The sequence below is a fragment of the Ictidomys tridecemlineatus genome, chromosome 11 (assembly GCF_052094955.1).
Source record: "Ictidomys tridecemlineatus isolate mIctTri1 chromosome 11, mIctTri1.hap1, whole genome shotgun sequence".
NCBI classification, from domain to species: domain Eukaryota; kingdom Metazoa; phylum Chordata; class Mammalia; order Rodentia; family Sciuridae; genus Ictidomys; species Ictidomys tridecemlineatus.
The window spans coordinates 24,151,330-24,175,060 of NC_135487.1; the positions used below are offsets into that span (position 1 = coordinate 24,151,330).

Genomic DNA, 23,731 nt, shown 5'->3' on the forward strand with positions numbered 1-23,731 from the left:
CAATACATGTTGGTTTCCTTGATATTGTGCCTTTTCTAGTCTAGCATAACCATTCCCTTTCTCCATTCCATGCTGCCTCCTCCCAAACTGATACAGATTTGGCCACCCAGCTCCATGAAGACCCCCAGATATATTAGCAATATATCTGAAATGGTGAAGGGGGTGGTGAGAAGAAAAAAGAGAAATTATCTCTACGTAAAAAAGGAGATGATTCTCCTGTCAAAAGACTTCCCACAGGGTACCAAATCCTTCCCCCATCTGCCTCATGTCTCCCCTTTACCTCGGAGGAAATATCTCCTGCCTCCTTCACTCTTCTGTTATCTTTTCATTATGGCTGTATCTGTAGGTTAGGCAGATGCCGTGTTGATCTAAGTCCAAAAGGGTCAACTTTAAAATTCTCTAATGAGAGAACTGGCCCAACCCCGCAAGTGTAGACTCATCCTGGATCCTGGCCAAAGATCACCCTAAATTCCGAAGCCCTCAGAATTTTGAATTTGGGCAGACTTTTGACTTAAAGCAACACTGCATCTGCCCTCGACTGAATGATACCTCACAAGTTGATTAGGAGGATTGGAAAAGGAACCTGTGAGACTCGTACATAGTAGAGGGCCTGGAACATGGAGGACACCCAAGGAATGGTCGCTGTTATTAATGCCAACTGCATGACCTTGACCATCACTGGATGGACCAAAGCCAGAGTTTCATCTCGGCAACCAGCACAGTGGGTCTTGGGAGTGGCTTTGCTCTAATTCTCAGTGCAGTGGAGAGAGATATGATCAAACACAAGATTGGCCAAGAAGACAGGAGATTGAAGACAGGAGATTACTGACAGGGAACTGTCCCCGATGTGAGGACAGGTAACCAGGCAGGGGTTTGAGAAATAAGAAGGAGACCAGCTTGGCAGGAACAGGAGAAGAGGAGAATCAGGAGACAGACAGAAAGGCAGGGGAAGCCAGTTCTGAAGTTCAAGAAGGACAAACTGAGGAGTCTGCATTTGACACCAAAGGCAGTAGAGGGTCTTAGACATGAAATAGGGGGGTGGCACCAGGAGAGGAAAGTCGGGGGTCTGTAATGGTGAAGAGGAGGGGTGGATGTGAGGCACCCAGCTGGGGTGGAACCCGTGGGATGTGGTGCCCAGAGATGGGAACGCTTGCAAGTGGAAATGTTGTGTTTCAAACTCTGTTTCTTCACCCAGATTCAGAACTACTCCATGTCACAGTGCACCAAACCCACAGGGCTCCTGCTCCCGTGAGAAGTACAGCCTGGTACAGGAAGATGGCTGAGGCAGCTGTGGGACATCCAGGAGGCAATTCGGGGCAGGGGACAGTCTCAGAGTCATTCTCTCGGGTGTCCTGGATGGGTATTTCAGAAGGTGTCAGAACTGGAGAAATCTGTAGGAACCTTGGTCATGGCCCAGACCTCAACCCTTCATTTCCCTCCGTACGGCCCCCCCAAGGCCCAGGTCCTTCCACAGGGCACTGCTACCAGGCAAGCATGGCAGAGGCAGCTCCCTTAGAGATCACACCTGGCCCACTGGACAGGGGCTCTGGCCTCTTGATTACCTGCTGGTGGGGAGTCTCGGTGATTGCAATCATTTGATTAAGGATACGTGCTCTCTACCGAGCTGAGCCGAGACACAGGCCAAAGAATCTGGATCAGGTAGAGGAGTTCTTACCTGTATCGTGATGTACGTGAGATTTCTCTGCAACAGTGTCTATGGATACCCAGGTCTTCCTCTCCATACTTCCTCCTTCCCACACATGCACTACCACCCAACTCCAGAGCTCCCAGTGTGCCCCAACTGGGCCCCACTTCCTCCACCCTCCCAAACTTAGGCCCTCATCCCTCCTTACCCTCCCGCTGGCCCTCGACTCCCAGCCCCCCAGACCCACACACACTCTTGGCCTTTGTACGCCCCAGGTAGCCAACACATGCATGGTTAACTTAATACTGGGTAAGAGTCCATCACTGGGAGGTAGATTACATGCATGATCCTGTAGAGTTGTATCTTCACCTGCTCTACTTGTATGGGGACACTTTATAACTCACCGTGGCTTTTCTGTGGTCAACAGGCAATAGATACATAAATCTCTTATATAGAATTCAGAGGCTAATATCCTTCCTATAAATGATGCAGAAGCTTAAGGTCATCTGACACAGGATGGTCAGAATTACAACTTCTGGTCCTCATTCCATGTGCAGGAATAGTTCCCAGGTAAGTGCACTTCAATGCAAAAGGACACCCTTCCCTATTGCTGCCTGCTCTCTGATGTGGTTTCCAGAATCACACTGGGAGGGACTCCCTTTCTTTCAAAAATCACTCCTCCAGCAAATTTCTCAGCCTGGACCAAAAGCCTTAAATATACACATTTTCTCTGACTCTATAATTCTGCTTCCAGAAACTTATTCTAAAGAAAATGTGTGTGCAAGGATGTTGGTGGAGCACCATTTAAAATAGCTACCCATAAAAAAAGAACCTAGACTATATATGTGGCTATCCAGGTTATTTCCCCAATGTCTCCCAGCTGGAATCCACCCTTCCCCATTCTGCCGTCACTGGGGCCAGGACTCCACACATGACGCTTCCCAGACTTGGGACCAGCTGGTTTCCTGTGAGGTTCCAGCCGTAGGAGGCACTTGAGGAAGACTGGAAGGCGAGCAGAGAAGGGGTTCAGTTCCTATTTCTTCCTTTCCTGCCAACATCATCCCAGCCGCAGCAGTTGGCTCCAGCCTCCAATTTCCTTCTGCACACCCCCCCCGCAGCCTCATCCTACTCACACTCCCCCCAAAAAAACTAACAGCAGCTGGCTGGCCCCCTTCCCAGGTCCCCAGCTCTGCAGGAACCAGGCTCTATACTCCTCCGTCCCAATGCCCATTTATCTTTGCTTTTGTTCCTCTAGCCCTAAGGACAGGACTGGCTTTCTCTAGTTATTATCCCTGAGTTACCTCTGCCTTCCTTTCTGGTTCTATCAGAAACCTACACCCCCAATTCCCTGCACTAAATTCTGCCTGTCCAAAATACCTTGTATCATGTCTGGTTTCCTAACTGAGTTCTGGTTAATGTACATGCCATTTCACCCCCAGAAGAGTGTATATATATACCATACCAAGGTTGGTTCAGATAGGGACTTTTATACATTGTTGACAGGACTGTAAATTTATAGTAATTTTAGAGAACAATTTGACAGGAAGTAACTCTAATAAAATTAAATTACATGTGCTGCAGTTCTTATCCTGGGCATGAATGCTAAAGAACTCACTTAAAATTTACACAAGAAAAAGAGCATCCTTCCTTTCTCTGCCTGTGACTAGGAAATGGGTAAGTCCACTGTGAATATAATGGAATGCTACACTGTGGTTAAAAATGAAGAAGTGGAAGTTACCTATAACAAAACAGATAAAACTTAGAAGCATAATTTTGAGTGAAGAAAGCAATCTACAAAAAGATGCATACAGCAGCATATCATTTATATATGTTAAGTTTTAAAGCCTACAAAGCCATACTGCATGTTGTTAACGGGTCCACTTGAATATCAAAGAAGTGTACACCATGCATGGCAAATTAAATTAGTTAGAAGCACTAACTCTAGAATAATGGTGACTCAGGGGACAGAAAAGGAAATGGAACTAGGAAAGGGAACCACAGGCATTTGGTTTTATTTCTGAAGCTTGGTGGTGGGTAACATTAAAAGGGGGGGCGGTGCGGAAGGCAGGGTTTGCAGACAGGGATAAGAGTTTGTACTTAGGAGGGTGGAGGGTGGGCAGGCTGGTCAGCACACCATACTTAGGCATCCATTAGAATTATTATGTAAAAATATGACTTACTGACATGAAGAGTGTTTAAGAAAATATTAAGTAAAAATCAAGGATGCAGCAAAGAAATGTATTTTATAACCCCTTTAAAAATAATACATGTTTTTGTATATGAGAAAAAACAGCTGGAAAGAAATAGACCACACTGGTGATAGTATTTACCTCTGGGTAAGAGAGTTAGAAGTGGCTTTTTATATTTATCTGCATTCTCTATAGTTTCTCAAAACAAAAATTAACTTCTTACATAATAAATTCCTAAGGATTTTTTTTTCATTTATACCTACAGAAAATCTTCCCCTGTCCACTGCTGTGACATCTGCATCTCGCCAAGGATTTCCTCAAGTGTGGTCTGTAAGATGATTTTAGGTGATGTAATGCCAATTAAGTATTTTTTTTATTTTCACAAGCATAAATCTGTTTTAATATACTGTACAAAAATAAATTAGCACATTAAACTCATGATTCAATTGATACTTCATTTAAAAAAAAGAGAGAGAGAGAAAGAAACACCAAAATACATTGGGAAACATTGTCTTTTCAATAAACAGTGCTAGGCCTGAGCAATACTTCATATGGGGAAAATAATCTGATTTAGACCCCCCTACCTCACCATGTATAAAAATCAATTCCAAGCCAGGCACGGTGGCACACACCTGCAATCCCAGAGGCCGGGGAGGCTGAGGCAGGAGGATCGCAAGTTCAAAGCCAGCCTCAGCAAAAGCAAGTGCAAAAGGACACCCTTCCCTATTGCTATCTGCTCTCTGATGTGGTTTCCAGGATCACACTGGAAGGGACTCCCTTTCTTTCAAAACCTACTCCTCCCAAAAATTTGTCAGGGCTGGGGATGTGGCTCAGTGGTCAAGTGCCCCTGAGTTCATTCTCTGGTACCAAAAAAAAAAAAAAAAAAAATTCCAAATATCCTAAGTGTGTTAAAAGATAAAACAACAAAGCTCCTAACAATAAGCACAGGGGAATCTCTTCAAGAATTTGAGGTGCAAAGATTTCTTCAATGAAATAAAAACTCACTCATCACATAGGAAAAGACTGATTAACTACACTACTTTAAAATTAAGAATCTCTGTGTATCGAAGGAGACCACTGAGAGAGTAAATTAACCACAGAATAGATGGTGACAAGTTTTATAATCAGCAATAGACTCACAACCAAAATATATAAAGAGGCCGTACAAACCAATTGTCAAAAGACAGACAATGGAATTGAAAAATGAGCCAAAGACTTAAAAAGGCACTTCACAAAACAAGACGCTCAAACATCTAATAAGCAGGTGAACACGAGGGGCACTTGGGGAAACCTGACAGTGTTCTCGTGCTTAGTCTGAGAGATGATTGGATGGACCCATTCACTCCTAAGAGTTGCCAAATTTTCAATTCACAGAGCTATGCACTGAAGATGTGTGCACTTCCCGGCAAATACTTTATACCACAACGAAGAGATTATTTCCACGAGGAAAATTGAGTAAGAAAAAGTAAATCATGTTTTGGCACCTTTATTGATCTAAAGACAGTTTAGAAAGATAACAGTGTATTATGTAACTTTCAAAAGAAACAACGGGAAGAAAAAACAAACGTAAATAAAACCCATTACCTTTTGGAGGAAAAGCAAAACGGACTGTCTGGTTCATCACCGTCTGGATCCACAATCGTGTAAGCCATCAGCCTAATTTCAAAATGAATTAATTTTTAAGAAACATTAACGGAATGAAGTTAGTAATCAAGTTGGTGTTCAGATATGGCAAAAACCGTGACCGTGTTAACTGAGCGGGGATGCCACACGAACACAAGATTCCCGTCGGCCTGGGTGTGAGAAGACAGGCCGCCACCCAGCACAAACAGGGCAGGCGCTGCTGGCCCCCAAATTCACACTTTCTTGTCACCCCTGTGCTATGACAGCAGAGGAGGCCAAGCCATCTTCTGACCTCACACAATGCTAAGGAGAAAACTGAGACCAAGAGAGGAGCGGCTCTTGGTCAAGGACAAGAGGACATTCGCAAGGGCACACCAAGAGTTTGATTTTCTCTTTGCTACACCACCAGCCAGGCCTTAGCAGCCCAGCCTCAAGAATGGACCCTTTGCTCTTCCCCCAACCGTGCAGGAAGCAGTGAGCTGTGACCAGCTCCTCAAGAACTCCCAGGGAGCAAGAGCCAGCATGCAGAGCTCTCCCCTGGCCTTGACCGCCAAGCCAGGTTCTCCCCTGAGCACCAGCACAGAGGCACCTTGCTGAGGCACAGTGGGGACCTGCCACTTTCCTGCTGGGAGATGCTCATTGGCTCCTAACTCCCTAGCCTGGCATTCTAAATCGTTCACGAGAGATCCCAGACTGCTTCTCTTTCTTGACATCAGGTCACCGCCCCTGTGAACTCCAGCTCTTCCTCCTCCAGATCACCGTCCACGCTATGCTAACCATCCCACGCTTTCACTATAGTCCCCGAGAGTGAACCTGGAGGCCTTCAGGCCTTCAGGTCCGTGCTACGGAATGAGGAGCCGTTTGGGTGTGGTCAGGAGGCTCCTGCTAAGAGGAAAAGGGACCCTGGGCCTGGATGGAACAGCAAACACGTTCTCTCGAGCATGCTCCGACATCTTAAGGTAAAGGACCCTTGGAGAATCTGATTAAAACTATGGACCCTGTTCTGGTTAAAGACAGGGAAACACAACATGGGTCCATGATGGAAGTCACCGATTCTTCCATACTCTTTGTCAGGATTTTGCCAAGCACTACAGGCATTATTTCACTTAACCCCCTCAGTGCCACCAGGAAGTAGGAACTGTGGTTGCCTGCCCTTCACAGATAAGGAATGAAAGGCAGAGAAAGGGTAGTCGCTGGATGAAAATTCAAATCTAGGTCTTTCTGACTCCACAGTCTTTTCTCTTACATGACTCACCAAACGTTCAGATTCGATAGCAACTATGGTCAGAATTTCCCGAAGTTTTCACTTTAAGATGCAGATTCCCCAGCCCTATACTAGGAACCAGATCTTCTGGAGGTGGGGCCTGGGAATCTGCATCATTAAGGAGAGCACCAGTGGATTCTCAGGTACCCAAAGAATGACAACGGCTGCAGCCACTGGACTGCCTTCCCCAGTAAGCAGTAGCTAAATGTTCCAGTTATTCTGGTGGTGCAACAAATTACACACAATTTTGTTTTGCTGTCAAAGGTGGGATTCAAGAATTAGGGAAGAGCATCACTGCCATCAGAGTCTATTGGTCCAAGAAGCTACCCCAATTCAAGAGGAAGGGGATCAGACTCCACCTCCTGGCGGGGCCCAGAGAGATCGCATTGCACACATGCATGGGGATGGGACCATCTCTGAAGGGGATGTTGCCGCCATCTTTGAAAAGGGCAATCTGTCACTCGCAGCTTCTACTTGCACACAAAATCCAGTAAAATCAACCTGGCTGCTTCAATCTGCAGCCTGGAGAGAACAACGCTTAACATTCATCAAAGTCACTTTTCAACAGGCTTCCTCATGCTTCATGGTCCACCCTTCCAGCTTCAGAATAAAGCCACTGCAGCTGCACCATGTACCTCCGAGGCCACACTCAGGAAGTGCCCGGCAGCTCATGATCTCATGGATTGATAAAGAAAATATGTGTTCACCCAGCTTCCTTCTGCATTCAGGTGGCCTCATCTCAGGGCACAGAGGAGACCTGATGGGAGACCCAGAAGCAAAATGAAAAAGGTTCACATGAAGACGTCATTGACAGAGGACAGAGAGTGTAAATTGGTGCAACCTTTCCAAAGGGCAGCTTGGCTATGTGTATCAAAGTGTAAAATGTGCAGACTCTTTGGCCCCAGCATTCCCACTTCTCGAATTTAGCCCAAGGAGATATTCCAAATGCAAGACAATATATGCACAGCAGATGCCCATAATGTTGTTTATCATAGTGAAAAATTGAACACTGTCTTTATGCCCACAAGATGGTGATAGATTAGGCCAATAAATTGTAGCTCATTAATACTAATTTTCAAAGAAGGAAGTAGATCTATACGGACTGATGGTGGAAAATTTCCAACACATATGGTTAAGTAAAAAAAAAAAAAAAAAGTATCTGAACAATGCATACTATAAATCACATTTATATAAAGCAATGTGTACTTCAGCCCAAAAAAGAGATATCTAAAAGAAGGTCCCCTACGTGGTAGACGTTGATGTGAATTTTGCTTGTTTCCGTGTTGTTTGAAAGTGTTTAACAGTCATAATGATGATGATGCCTACACCCTGGTTACACTGCTGAGGGTCGTTGCAAATCCCCTACCTACGTTGATTCCCTGTTCTCATGAAGACCGTGTGAAGTGGAGATTCTCATTACCACCCATTGTAAGTGGGACTACCAAGACAGACGGCTCCCCACGGTCACACAGCCAGCAAAGAGCAATGACAGAAGCCAAACCCAGGCCGTTGGCTCTGGAGCCCAACTGCCATGAAGCCATCCTGCCACTCCACCATGACTAGACACAGCATTTTTACCAAAAAAAAATGAAGTTGTTCTCTTAAAAGAGAAAAATAAGTCTCCAAGTTGGTCTTAAGGTGACTGGAGCTTCCAGAAGGAGCACCCACAGATCCTCACTGGGGATTTTCCAGCCCTCTCGCTTGCTGGGTGGATGGTGGAGATCCCCCTTGGGATGAGTCTAAGGGCGGTGACAAGGTCTGATCTTGGAAGCCCCATGATGAAATGGGATGAGAAGGAGACCCAGATTGGTGACTTAGCTGAGCGTGGGGGGTCCTTCAAGCCTACAGCTGCCCAAGAGTCAAAAAAGAGACCCACCCTGACCCCCAGAGCATGTAGACCCAAACCACAGCTCCTGGCCCAGGCCGAACCCAGGCTAGAAACAGCTGTTACGGTCAACAGCTCTTATGACCAAAACTCCAAGGGCCAGCGCACGAGAGCCCCAGGGAGGCAGCACCGATGGACGCAGAGGTCCCAGCCAAGCCCAGTCCTTATGTGTCCCTGGACTCCAGCATGTCTATAGAGAGAATGAAAGGAGGCCCTGGGAGATGGTCCCTAGGAAGGGAGAACGGAGGTCCGAGCACGGTCCGAGATCAGGTAGAGGAGATGCCCAGGTGTCCCAGCGCAACCCCAGCAGCCTCATGCTCGAGACCTGGTACAAGGGGCTCCAGATACACAAGCTAAAGTTCCAGGAGCCTCGTCTGTCTCCCACCTCCAGGGGTCCATGCAAGCCGCTGAGTCCGCACCCCCGGGGCCCTCAGCACATGCTGTCCAGCAAGGGTTGTTGCTCCTCCTGTCTCAGAGCACAGTGGACACTTCAGGCTTCCACAGGGAGAGGAGACACCATGGCAGCATCTTGAAGTGGGTCAGGAGGGAAGTGGTGGACACTGAGGTGGCCAGAGGCTCAGTGAGGAGCCCCCAGGGGTGCACAGAAGCTTAGAAAGGCATTCATGGTACCTGGAGTTGTCTTGGGCCCCAGGGTCAATTTTCCCAGGATGTGTGTGTATTGTGGGAAGCAGAGACCAAGCGCAAACCCTCGGGAAAGCAAGAAGGTATGCAAAGGAGGCTGGGCCTCCATGTCCGCAGACTGCCCCAGAGACCTCTCCTTATCTCGCGGTTCCCATTATGACTGCAGCCTCCTCCTCCCACTCCAAGACCCCTCCCACCTCCCTATCAGTGCCCCCACCTACATTGCTCTGGGACCCGCATCCGGGTCCTCCTCCCAGCTGCATCCTGAAGGACCAGGTGGCACTGCCAGGCTGGAGGCAGAAGGGACCTCACTCTGGAAACTTTCTTTTTAAATCAGAGCAAGAAACAAATGACTGTGCAATCCACTGGGATCGCCCTGGGTTGGAAATTTAAAATGCATTAAGGTTGAGAGACCTATAAACATGTCATAACACGCTCTGCGAGCTGCTGCCTCTGTGACTTGCAGGCACAGGAGCCCCAAAGGGCACAGGCAGGCATGTTCCCTGCACACAGATGGGCACAGACACCCGTACACGCCCATCTCTGGTACACCCTCCCTCCACACCTTTGCGAAGACAGGCATGGTCTCCTCCCACCTATGGACACACACAGATCTGTCCGTGCACACGTGCCCCAGTAGGCATGCAAACACACACCTTGCACACACATGAGATGTGCAGGCACATGCAGCCCCACCCTGTGCAGAAAACTGTGCACTTACTAAACCTACTCTATAAGTTACCCTATAAGTATGCACACGCCTTCCCCCTGCATACCATACATGCACACACAATTATCTCCACTTGTAGACACATGGCACAGAAATAAACTCAGTCCCAGGCTCACCCTGGATCAGAGACAGACACCCTCACCCCACGCAGATGCACACACTCACACACGCTGATTCCAACCTCAGCGACGTGGATGTGCATACACATTCACATACACTGATGTAAAATATGGACATTCATATGCAAACACCGCACTCCCAAACCAGATGTGTGCAGTTTACTTTACCCAAAGCAGAGATTCAGTGCACACTCGCCCACCCGGAGTGTGCTCACAGAAGGCCCAGAGACACAACATCATCAAATAAACATCCAGCATCCCCCGCTCCCACCCCCCGACTTGAGCAACCATCTGGCTGCCCATCCAACAGCCTGCACTGGTTTTCCTTTAATGTTCTCTCCTCTAGAACCAGTGCACCATTGCCCACTGGCTCAGGTCATGCACCTTGACTCCACCGTCTCTCTTGGCCCCCACATCCAGTCTGTCTGTAAAGCCGTCCATGACGGCCTTCAAAGTGCATCTCCACCTACTCACTTCTCCCCTCTCCATGCCATCGTCCTCCTCCAGGCCACAATCTGCCACCTGGATGTGGCTCTCACTGCCCCTCATGCCCCACTTCCACTGTGCCACCTAGAATCTGTGCTCCACGTTTAGCCAGCGCTAAAGAACCCTCCATGGCTTCCACTGCACTTTACATGTAGCCTCCTTATCCAACCAAGTCTCCACACTCAGACCCTGTTCCTCTCTCGCCCTGGCCTCCTCTCATGTCCTCCCTCCCCTCACTCCAAGCTCTCTCAGGACATGGACCCTCTCACCGCCTCAGGCACACTCATCCCTTCCCCACAGCAGGGCCTCTCCACCCATTCACTGTCACCCCTGCCTGGTGCCCTTCCCCTGACCCTTGCTATGGCCACACTCCTCCTCCAGGTCTCGGTTGAAATGTCACCTCCTTGGAGAGGTCTTTTCCTGATCATCCAACCTAAAGAGGACACTCCCCATTCCTCTCTGCCACGGCACCTTGTTTCCCGGGTCGCAGGTATCACCAGAAGCACTTCTCTATGTTCCTTCTCTCTCTCTAAACCTGCAGTGTCCCAGAGTGGCCACTAGCCACAGGCAACTATTTGAATGAAATAAAATTAGGAATTCAGCTGCTGGTTGCACTAACCATACTCCAAGTGCTCAAGAGCTGCAGGTGGACAGTGGCTACTCATCAGCATGGACATTTCCATCATCCAGAAGGTTCTCTGGGATGGTACTGCTCCAGTTGGTCGCCTGGGGAGGACAAGGCAACGTCTCTTCTACTGGCTCTGTGTCCTCTGTGCCCAGCATGGTGTCTGGCTCAGCAGGAGCTCAGGAAATAGTTACTGAATGAACTCACATGTGCGCAGGCCGTCAGGAGAGAAGAGGTGGCATGTTGAGGACCCATTCAAATGCCACCTCTTTCTTGAAGGCTTCTTGTCATCTCTGCCTTCCTCTTTCTCCCATCATGATGCTTGTGCCTCTATGACAGACCCTTATTGGCCCTTATTGGCCACAGACCTCCGCTTACTGCAGAGCCTTTTATCCCACTTCCGCCGTGAGATGGAAAGGGGAATGGAAGAAATATCAGGAGCCTTATCCTCATTGTGTCCTCAGACCTCCATCCATTTCTCCACCCCCACCCCCACCCCCCACCCCTCTCTCTCTCAGTGCTGGGGATTGAACTCAGGGGTGTTTAACCACTAAGCCACATTCCCCAGCCCCTTTCTTAATTTTTTATTTTTATTTTGACACAGGGTCTTGCTAAGTTGCAGAGGCTGTCCTCAAACTTGCCATCCTCCTGCCTCAGCCTCCCAAGCCACTGGGATTACAGCTATGCCTCACTGCACCCAGCTCCATCCATCTCTTTGAAGGCAACAAAGCAGCTCCCATTGAGAATGCAAATCCTGGACACAGGTAATCTCAGGTCCTCACACCCGTTCCGCCTCCTACTAGATGTGACTTTGAAGAGACTGCCGAGTGTCCTCAGGTCTCAATTTCCTCATCTGTAAAATGTGCGTGACAATGAATACTTCACAGACCTGCTTTTCAGAGTGAAATATAATATGTAAAATAATATATGTCCAAGTTGTTGTGCAGTGTTCCCTCCGAGGATGTCACGTCCCTAGCAGAAGTGAGACTCATTGACATTCTACACGCTATACACAGTCTTGTATGGAAACCTCGGTTTGTTCTAAATTTATTCCAAAGGTGTCCGAAAGTCCTTATAGATGGGAGCCCCGGGTCACTGTCCACATAGCCTAATCACTAGCTGGGCTCTGTTTCTGATCCAGTGACTGCAGTTCTTAAGCAAAATAATTAATGGTTGCATTTTGGTAATTAATTTCGTTGATATTAAAATGCTAATATTTTGTTAAAAGCAAGCCATGATCAGCACAGAACCCGCACATGGCCAGCACGTATGGTGAGCTTCCTCCATTCTTCTTGTAGCAAGGACAGACGAGGCAAGGCACGGAAGACAGCAGGAAACAGTTTTATTGGGCTGCAGCCAGGTTCAGAGGGCACAGCTTTTGCTGTAATCAATCAATCCCCTGAACCCCGAGTTCAGGGAGTTTCAGAGTTTTATACCCAGCATGTAAGGGGAGGGGCTCAGGAGTTCACAGTCTGCAGAAGTTCACCTTACAGCAGCTTTTTCTTTCACTGTTTTGGGCAAGTTAACCCTTCAAGGACAACACCTGAGGAGGGGAGAGCTTCTTCTCCCCTTTCTTTCCTCCCCCTGCCAGCTGTTACCATGGAGCCCAGTTGGTACCTTATCTTAAAAAATGTAATCATCTCTGTGAAGCCCAGCTCAAGGCCAGAGGCCTTGTTTGCACATTTCTACAAACTACTATACTGGATATGTTTGTGAAAAACAAGTAAGGGGGTGTCCAGCACCTGGAGTGCGGGTATCGTCTCAGCCAGTGGCCAAGTAAAACAGGGCGACACAAAAATAGGAAGTTTATCTACATGGAACTCTTTTGCAGAGACTCTTTTGCTGACAGTCCTAAAATCAGCCATGGTGAAGATTTCTGGAGAAACGCAGGTAAGTCTTTTCTGTGGAGAAAGGGGGTGCCACTTCATTCTGGCTAGAGTGTCTGCAGGTAGGATGAGAGGGAAGAAGGTCCTGACCCAAATATATTATCAGAAAGGAAGGAGCAGACCCCAAAAGGAGGCAACTGGCTGTGGAGAAAGAGGAGCAGGGAGCGGAGGGAATCCAGCCATCAAGGAAAATGCAGCATGGCGCAGTGGAAAATTCATGGGATCTGGGTCCAATCCCAGCTCTGCTTCTCACTAGCTGTGTGACCTTGAATGAGTTGCTTATCCTCTCTGTGCTCACATGTGCGAAGCAGGGATAATGACAGCACCTACTCCAATGGGTTGTTCTGAGGCTTAAATGTGCTTATAGTTATGCAGTGCTCAGGACGGTACCTGGCACATGTTCGTTTGTGTAATAAATTGGTGAAGAAATTGGAGAAGCGCTGAGAACTGGGTCTGGGAATCTCCCCAAACCTCCCTCCCCTCTTCTAAGTCCACCTACCAAAACTTCTTCCTATTTTCTGTAAGTCCTCCCCCATTTCCACCCACTCCCCCCTTCCAATTTGAGACAGATTCCATCAAAGACACAAAAGGACTCTCAAGGAAATATAAAGTGACCCGGATGGGGGTAACACTCAGCCACTGGTCCTCGTTACGACTCAGGGTGTGGGAATTAAAACCGCATGACAGGCCTCGGAGGGTCTCGCTCAGGACCAGGAGGCCCTCAGAACTCTTTCTAATCGAGTGCACCTTTGTTCAATTGGAAATCTTAATGCAGCGTGTAACTCCTGGGTGGACTGCAGACATCCCTGATTTAAATACTGAAATAACACTGATCAGCTAACAAAAACTGCCTGCCTTTCAGCACTTAACCACAATGCCGTGTGCCAGAACACCAGATTATGATTTTTTTTTTTAAGTCTTAGAGTCCCCTATCCCTCCCCGATTTCAGGGTGAAGAGCCAGGAGGGAAGAGAACCCATGGTCCAGTGAGGCAGACCCGGGAGGTTTTGAGACCTGGGAGCCAAGGGCACAAGGGCACGGGATGGAAGGAAGAAGAGAAGAGAGACAGACAGACAGACAGTTGGTCTGCAGTCTACAACAGGTAGAATAACAGTCACCCCCCACACACAAAGATATCCACATTTTAATCCCAGAACTTATGAATGCTTACTTCTAAGGCAAAAGAGATCTGCAGATGTGATTAAGTGAAGGATCTTGAGATGCAAAGGTTATCCTGGATCACCTGGGGCTCCAATGTCATCACAACCGTCCCAGTAAGAGGGAGGCAGGATGCCCAGAGTAGAGCACAGAAATAGAGGCCCAAGTGATGCTGGACCACAATCCAAGGAATGCGGGAAGATTCTAGAAGCTAGAAAAGGTAAGGAAACAGATTCTTTCCTGGAGCGTCAGGAAGGAACACAGCCTGCTGACTCATTTCAGACGTCTGACATGCAGAACGGTAAGACAACACACTGGTTATTGCATTGAACCACATTTGTGGTAACTGGTTGCAACACCAATGAGAAACTAATGAAGGGTCCATAATAGGCAATGAGGACAATCGATTCAACAACAGATACTTCCTGGAGGCCTACTGTGAGCAGGTACTGCCCAGGGCCCAGAGAAGCAGCAAAGCCCGCTCCCCGAGCTCTCATTCTGGTGGAAGGAGACGGTAAATAAATGAGTTAAACAGATGGGATAATTTCAAATAGCTAAAATGACATGAAAGGAATAAGAGAGGTGACATGGGAAAAAACTATAGCAGTAGGAAGGGGGCCCCTGTGATTAGATGGGGGAAAAAATCTTCCTGAGGAGGTAGCCAAGAAATGAAGAGTTATCCAGGCAAAGATCGGAGAGAAGTGTATCTTGGACTGTATGGTTGAAACGTTGCTGCGTAACAAGCCACCCCAAAACTCAACAGCTTACAACAGCCATTATTTGCTCCCAATGTTACAGTTCGGGCAGAGTTCACTGAGAACACTTCACCTGTGCATCATGCGGCATCAGCTGGGATAGTTAAACTAGGGTAGGATAGTACCCACTCACACCGTCCATTAGTTGGTCTTCCTGCCAACTGCAAGCTCATCTGTCAGTTAGGAAGGTCAACTCACCTCCACATGGACCTCCATGAGGCTGCTTGAGCTTCCTCAGAGTATGGTATCTTGAGTTCCAACAGGAAGGAAGCAGAACTGCCAATCCACGGCATCATTTCTACCCCATTTGATTGGTCCATAGTACAATCAAAGCTCAGATTGAAGGGAGTGGATGAGTAGACACTCTCTCTGTGTGGGGAGAGGGACACATAATCAGTGGTCATCTTTCTTCCGTCATATATACCCAGAGGCACTGCAGTTGCAAAAGCCCTGAAGTGGAAATGACATTGATGGGCTTGAGGAGAGAAGTGTGGCTGCCTAAGAGAAAGAAAGGAGCTAAGAGGAGACAGCGAAGATGGGGCCAGGGAGGAGGGCAGCCTCCGGATCTCGCAGGGCCTGTAGGCCATGCTAATGGGTTTAGGTATTACTCTAGGGTAATGGGAAGCCACTGGAGCAAGGAAGGGACATAATCTGATAGCAGCTTTTAAAATACAGCTCTTGACACTGTGTGGAGAGAGGGAAATGCAGGGGCAGGTTATTACCACGAGACCGTTGATGGACACGGGAGCCAAGAGAAGGCCCAAGGTCTGATTTCTGTTGCTCATTTTTTCAATTTGGGGGGAACAGTAATGAAAGGGAGAGGGGGAAGAGAAGATGGTGGGCCCATTCTAGACTAGCAGAGTTTGGGAACCAAAGGAAAGAAGTTGTTAAAAGCAGGGGCCTTGGCATCGACTCTGCGGTTGCTAACTAGTGACCTTGAGCAAGAAACTTGTCCTTTCTCACCTTTAGTTTTCATAAAATGAGGATAATAATATTTATCTTATACAGTTAGTGGGGAAGATTAAATAAGGTCATTAATTCATTCAACAAATGTACATTGAATGCCAACTATGTGCTTGAAAAAGACAACAAACGACTCTACCTCCGTGGAGCTTATAGCTAAAGGCAGAACGATATTGATCTATAAATAATTTAGTGCCTGGCACATAATACCACTCCACAGCGATTTTTATTGCTGCATTTGAGGAGCTTATGGCACCCCCACGTGGAGAGTTTCAATAGTCAATTCGATATTCAGTCTGGCTGTCCCAGGAGTGGCTCTCATTTCACGGAACACCTACTAAGGGCCAGGCACTGAATCAGGCTCTTTCGTATCTGCTAAACTCCTAGAGCTTCCAAACACTGGAGCTGCCAAGAGTTTGATTCCTCGGATGCCAGGATGAATAATTTATACCAGGCACTCAAAGGGCTGCAGACTCTGGCCTCTGATGTGTCACAGGCGCAAGTGGGAAGGATCAAAGCAGTTTGTCACACCCGCTTCCTCTATAATTTATATTGAATGTGGTGCCCACATGCAGGGCACCATTTTAAACAGTCCGTGTGTATCAGCTCCTTATATCCTCACAAAAAAACCTTATGAAATAGGCACTCCTGTCATCCCCAAATTACAGATGAGAACAATGAGGCCCAGCCAGAGTCACAAAGCTAGTTAGTAACTGGCCCACCTGGAATGTAAGCCCAGCTGGGGGACTCCCGGCTCTGCTAGCCTACATGGCCATCCCTCGGATACCTGAGGATAGCAGAAGACCCCGTGGCCTTCCCTATTACGCAGGCCTCTCTGAGCCCAAGGCTGCCGCTGGCCAGAGACAGCACCATGTCTCGGGGGAAGAAAGCCAGCCTGGGAGGGACATCAACTGGGAGCCAAGGTCTAGCCCTAATGGCTCAGCCACAGACCTCAGGGAAGAACCTGAGACTCCCTGGGCTTCAGCTTCCTCTTGATGAAACAGAGGGCCCATTCATTCATTCACTCGACAAATATGCACTGAGAGACTTCATGTCCTAGGAAGAGTGCCACCAGTGAGACACACACTGTCCCCAGTCCCCAGGAATCTGACATTCTAGCAAGGAAGACAGAGGAGAAAACACAGAAATAATCAAAGTGAGATGAGCCATAAGGAGCCCCCTGGGAGAAAGCACAAGGGCTGACGGGGAGAGCAGGGGTGCACACCTATTTTGAAGGGGACATATTTTGGATGAAGCTGGAGGAGTCACCTGACCCCTGAGAAGGAGCCAGCCATACCCCGGGGAGGAGGAGAGCACTCCAGGCAGATGGAAGGCGTTTGGACACGCAGGGGAGTCCAGGGCCGCCCAGGGGCGCTGTGTGCGGTGCAGGGAACCACCCTAGATTGCTGGTCTCTCTTCCTGGCTTGTGGCAGCACCAAAGAGGACTGTGCCGACAAAGCAGCAGACAGGATGCCCGACATGTGGCAGACACTTGACAAATGTGAGCTCTCTTCCTCCTCCCTCCCCCAGCTGGGTGCCATGGTGCCAGAATGGGGCTCCTTCCAGGGGGACCCACATCCCCGGAGTCCCAGCGGAGAAGCTCCAACGACGGCACGGGGTCTCCGAGCTCCCAGCCCGTCTCTGCCACCATGGAAGTGCACACTTTCTCCCTTTGTCTAATTATTCCTAATTGGAAGAAAAATTGTTTGGTAAATCAACTGGCATCTCCTTGGCTCCCGTGTCCTAGCAACCCGACTCTGGGGGGGGGATGGGGGGGGTGACACTGGAGAGGAGGCGACTTGCCGCCTCCGCGCTGCACGGAGTGCCAGGGAAGGGCAGACGCGACAGCTACACCCTCAGCCTGGCGTGTCCCCTCCCTGTGGCCCCTGGCTGCCGCCGCACCCGGTCAGCACCCAGGAGCACGCGAGCGCACGGACATGCGCACACGCTCCACGGAGGCCACCCCGCTCGCCGTGCCTGCGACGCCACCTCGGCCTTTCTGGAAAGCAGAAGGTGTCTCAGAAATAGATTTCTAATTTTCCAGCCACCTGCTCGGCTGAAAGATATTCTGGAGTTTATAATTACTTTTCAGGCACTTAACTAGAATCTAGTTTCTAGGGCAACTTGATGCATCTCTTAATGTGTTGATGGGTAAATTTCAGCTTCCTGCGCAGCCCAGGGTGGCGGGAGACTGGTCCAGCCAGGTCTCAGGGGAGGGCACCGCTTCCTTGGTTTGTTTTTTGAGGCTAGTAATCCTCATCTGATAGCATCGTGGAAGGAGTAAATGAGATAATTGGGCTTTGACTCCTGGCCCAGGCCCCGGACGTTTCCTGAGCAGATTTATAGTTCTAAGGCACACAGAGGGCATGACCTTGACCTTCCAGGGGCTCTCGGTTCCGGGCATGCCTCAGAGGCAGAAACTCCCTCCTCCCCCTCTAACAAATGGCTAGAGTTTGGTGATTGGCCAGAGTTTCAATCCTACCCACACCATCTCTGGGCTGTGTAATAATGGGCAAGTTATCCACCATCTCTGGGCCTCAGTCTCCCTAACTGGAAAGTAGAGGTGATAGTGTGGTTCCCACCCCAGAGGCTGGTTAAGGGGATTAAAAGAGTTCATCCATAGCTGGGTGAGGTGGCACACACCTGTGATCCAAGCAACTTGGGAAGCTGAGGCAAGAGGATGGAAAATTCAAGGCCAGCCTCAGCACCTTAACAAGGCCCTGTCTCAAAATAAAAAAAATAAAAAGTGGGGCTGGAGACTTAGCTCCGTGGTAAAGCACCCCTGGATTGAATTCTCAGTACAATAAAAGAGAGAGAGAGAGAGAAAGATAATTCACATAAGCACTTGGCCCGAGGCCCAGTTCATAACAAGCACTGATTCTATCGCTGTTGTTAGGGAATCATCCAAGAGCAGTTGCCCAGGGTCAAACAAGTCTGGTTAGGGATACAGGAAGCAGGAGACAGTTCAGAGCACTTACCAACTGGGACAGAGGTCTCCCAGCAAAGGAGGGTGTGTATACGTTATAACTTCTATTTGTATTTCTACCTCGTCCTTTTTGATTTCTATTTCTGTATGTCTGACCGTGTGTGTATTTTATAAATATATATTGAGAGGCTCCACTCAAGAAAGTTTCATGGACAGGGGATTATCATCCAAAAGGAGAGAGAGAGAGTAGAACAAATGATTTGAGATGGAAGAGGGCTGAGATGCCATTTTACCCATCCCCACCCTTATTATTACCCTTAGGGGGACACTGAGGGTCAGAAGGGGGTCATAATTAACCCAGAATCACATCAGAAACAAAGAGCCAAGCCCTGAGAAACCCACAGAAAGTCCAAGAAGCTGGAGCCTCAGAATTCCCAGGCCCCATGGGTAAAACAGTCCTGGAAACCTTTCTGGAGGAGGTGACAGGACCTGACCTTTGAGCAGAAGAACAAAGTCACATCTGGGCCAAATCCAGAAAAGATGAGCCATTGCTTGCAAACCTAGTCCCACACCACCACCTCCCAGGGTCTTGACATGGGCTGAGGACTCGCTCTGGGCCAATTTCAAATCCTCTAGGGCTGGCAGACTTCCTGAATTACCTAAGAGCTGAGCAGGCGTGAACACCTGGGAGAGCTGTCTGTCCTCACACCGGCTCCTGGTTGCTCCCTCTGGATTTCCACCTGCCTCTCTGTCCACTCCGTCTGTCTCTTTCTCTGTGTTTCTGGTGGCTTCCTCGGTCAGTCATCTCCCTCTTGCCTGAGGGACCTGGGCGGTGTCACTGTCTCTGGCCTTCAGTGGACTCCTCCCTGGATGTGTAATTGGGGTCCCTGCCCCCCCCAGCTGGGCTCTCTGCCTCCTCTGTGCCTGACTCATGGCATGTCTCTGGGTTTGCCTGCCGTCTTCTTTCTGGGCCTGTTTCTCTCTCCCTCTCTCTCCCTGGCCCTGGGCGTGTGTGAATGGAGGTGGTACAGATCTGGGTTTCTGTCTCGGGTCCTGCCTGCCTGCTGCCCGCCTTCTTCCTGGGCCTGTCTCTCAGCCAGTGGTTCTGAGTGTAAACCCCAGGGGCCGGTAGCATGGCCTGGGCATTCGGTACAAATGGACATTCTCAGCACCACCCCAGACCCGCGTCAGAAACTCCATCCAGGGCTGGGGGGCCCACGATCTGTATTTCAACAAACCCTCTCCCTGGGGGCTTCTGATCAAGTTCAAGTTCAAGCACTAGTTTAGTCTCTCTTTCTGGATCTGCCTTGGCTCTGGTGTGACTTCATCCCTGTCATTCTCCCTGTGGGTCACACCTAAGGCCACTGGACCTAAAGCAGTTGTATCACCCTGGGCACACTTCACCCTGACTGCTGGGACCCATACCAAGAGCAGGGAGGCTAGGAGAGGAGTCCAGTGAGAAGCACTGAGGCAGCATGGGCACCAAGGAGGCTGGGGGAGGCTGTGGTGGATTAGCAGGGACACACACTGTTCCTCAGCTGGAGTCCTTCACCAGGCTGCAGATGTATTACCAATCACGGGGCCTGTCCCTCCACTGCACCAAGAATCTCCTGGGTCACTGGAAAGCCATCCTGGATGCAAGGGAGATGCACTCTCAGGGACCCTGATTCCTCAGGATACTTCGAACACTACCCTAGGGATTCTGATGAGCAGAGAGCAAAATCCTAACGTAACCTTGACAACCTCTTTACAGATGGTGATCAGGATGCACCTTTTGCAGATGGAGAAACTGGCACTCAGAGAGGGAAAGGATTTCACCAATGTCACATAACTTCAAACAGCAAAGTCAGGATTTGAACCTAGATCTGTGAGGCCACAGGTCCACCCTTCTCATTTGGCTCCGTGTGCGTTTTGCACCTGACACTACCATTCTCCAGGGTCTTCCAGAATGGCTGTGTCTTGCACACCCACCCCCAACCTAAAGGCACCCCCTACCCTGTTTCCTCTGTGCAGCTCTGAAACCCTGGTCCTGGGCAGCCAGCTCCGCCCCCTCTGAAATGGCTGGCCTGTTACTGCACCCCTCCCCTGGGGAGGAAGCTCTCCCATCCCCCCAGAAAGATTCCTGATATTCCCTCACACTCCTCCATGAAAGCATGGGTCTCCCCTGGACCCTGCCCAAAGTCCAGCCAACAGTCTTCTGGTCACATATGACAAGCTGGAACTTGCTTTCTCTCCAAATCCAGCCAGTGCCCTGGTTTTGCAGCCACAACACCAAAAACAGAGCCATGGGTGGGCAAGAGTTTTCCAAACCCTCTCATGGAAGCGCCTCGCCCACAGGAGCAGCCTGGCCCCTGCAGGAGCCTGAGCGTACAGGCTTTGAGGTCTTGTGTGTTCTCTTTAACCTCGGGATAACTTGACATTCTACCCAAGATGTGTGGAGGTTTGTTTCAATATAAAAATAATGCCTATTGATTGAATTTTGACAAGGAACATGTATTACTTTTGTAATGTAAAATATTCAATTAATAAGTGACTATAACCTTTCTAATTCCTCACTATCACGAACAATTGATGATCCCGAGAGACGCCGGGTTTCCTCCGTGGCTTTACGCATCCCACCACCTAGCATGTTCCTGGGGTGTCTGTAATTCTTTCTTCTTTTCCTTCCTTTCCTTCTCTCATTCAACAGATATTTTTGGATTGCCTCCAGTGCCCCGGGCATGGGGCTAGAGTCTAGGAATGATGAGGAAAACAGACATGCTTCCTACCTCCAGGGAGCTTCCAATCTAATCAGGGGATCGAGGGATTAAAAGACACACAGTCGCGCACACACACAGTAAAGGTGTAACAACAAGAGGCAGGAAATGCACAACAGGAAAGCAAAGGGCATGTTGAGCAAGAATAATGGGGGTATTAAAACTGTTTCCAAGGAAGTGACATTTAGAGGGAGACATGAGGAGGGGTTGGCCAGGTAAAGACGAGCAGCAGGAGATGCTTCAGACCCAGCCACAGGAAGGAGAGGCGCACAGACCTTCTGGAGGCCCAGCCGTGAACCTATCGTGAACCTATCGTCTGCAGCAAGAGCTGGAGGCCAGAAGCAGGAGCAGGCCCTCTTCTGAGCCCTGAGAAGCAGCCAGCGATCTGCTAGACCCAGCCCAACTGCAGTCTCTGGGCACGGGGCCACCTGTGATCACACAGCCAGCTTCCAGGCTGACACCAGGAGGAGGACCTGGAGCCGGGTGGGGCGGGCACTGGCAGGCAGCAGATGCAAAGGCTCACAGGCTCTGGATCAGCCCATGGTAGCCAAGCATAGAACTCTGGTCAGGCCAAGCCCAAACCAGTCCTCTGGGGTTTCCACGCAGGTTCCCGTGATGCCTGGTGGCAGCACCTGTGGGGCACCTGGGCATGGGGAAACAGCTTGTAGGTATCTAGGGCCCATCTGGCAGCCCAGGTCTGTCACAGATGCCACCTGGGTCCAAGGCTATCACCTCTCCTGTAGTCCATGAAGGGTCCCTGGCCCTTGACACCCTTCCTGTCAGGCCTGTCCGTCTAGGACTGGTCCCTCCTCTCTCGCCTGCTGCCACCCCAGCAACCAAAGACCATTCGGCCTGGGCCCTGTGTCCTGAGTCCTCAGCCACCATGGCTTGTTCTAGGGCTGACACCAGCCCCCTGCTTGCCCAGCTGCTCCCCAGGATGGCACCTGTCCTCCATGGGGCCTCGCTGGTGTGTGCCCCGACACCTAGCTGCTGCCCCTCCCCTCTGCTGTCCCTGGGCCACTGCGCCAGCTTCCTGGCTGCAGTCTCCCCCGCGCTCATTCCACTGCCCGTCACCAAAGAGACCATTCCAAAACCACGAATCTCGTATCGTCAATTCCCTGCTTCGTGCATTCCAGGTAGTTTCTATTGCCCTTGAGAAAGAGACCAAGTGCCTCTTAAAAGGGGGACAAGTGTCCTTACCCCAACTCCCCCCTTTCCCCTCTCACCTTCCAGGAAGACATAGAGGAGGAAAGGGCATGATGGGAAGGTCAGAGGAGAGTGGGCAGAAGAACTCAGGAGCAGAAGCACAGCGTGGAGCACCCCAAACCTTTGGCCTGGGTGCCCCACCAGCAGGGGCAAGCTCTGGTGGCAGGAGCAAGAAAGCTCTGGGCTCTCATGGCGGAGGCTGCAGGAGTCCAGCAGCACGTCAGCCCGGGCCTCTGCTGCCACCCAGAGGCTGGATGGGGAAGCACAGGCGGTGAGCCAGCGAAGCAACCCACCTCCCCAAGAGCCCCGCAGATGAGCAAGGTCTCACCAAGTGTCAGGCCAACCACAAGGGCCTCTGTGGGCAATGACAGCGGCAGGTCCAGCCTAAAGGGTGCTGAACACACTTCTATTATGCGCCTGGCATAATATGTTTCCAGTTACCTATTCCCACCTCTGCGTCCCCCATTCACCCCTCCTCTTCCCTACAGGACCTCCTTCCCAAGCCCCTGTGTCCCAGGGAACTATCCCAGGACAACAACCCCCTTATAGCCTCAGCTCCTCTGCATGCCCTGCCCCCCCCAAATACACCTGCCTGGAGTGAGGGCGGGCCCCCACCCCACTCAGGCTGGCACGCACTCCCCAGGTGTTTACTGGGAGCCCAGTGGGTGCAGGCTGTATGCTGGACCCGGGGTCACCGCTGGGGACAGACGGGTCCTCTCTTGAGCTTACCTTCTTCTTGGGGCAGACAGCCAGCCAGATTAGCGAACAAGGTGATTTCCAGACAGTGATAAACAGAACCATGTCAGAGGGGACCAGAAAGGTGCCAATGAGGGACGAAACTGCCTGACCTGATGAGGCCTCTCTAAAGCTGGGC

General features: G+C 49.8%; 1 long non-coding RNA gene across 1 annotated transcript in view; it reads right to left on the minus strand.

Annotated features, from left to right (window-relative positions):
• The window catches only part of LOC120890712 (uncharacterized), a 49,232-nt gene extending 26,151 nt beyond the window's left edge, over window positions 1-23,081 (minus strand). The window contains exons 1-2 of the long non-coding RNA XR_005735090.2: window positions 22,878-23,081; window positions 15,205-15,375 (exon numbers count right to left, since the gene is read on the minus strand). This is a non-coding gene — a long non-coding RNA (uncharacterized LOC120890712). The remainder of the gene's footprint in view (window positions 1-15,204; window positions 15,376-22,877) is intronic.
• Window positions 23,082-23,731: the final 650 nt, after the last annotated feature.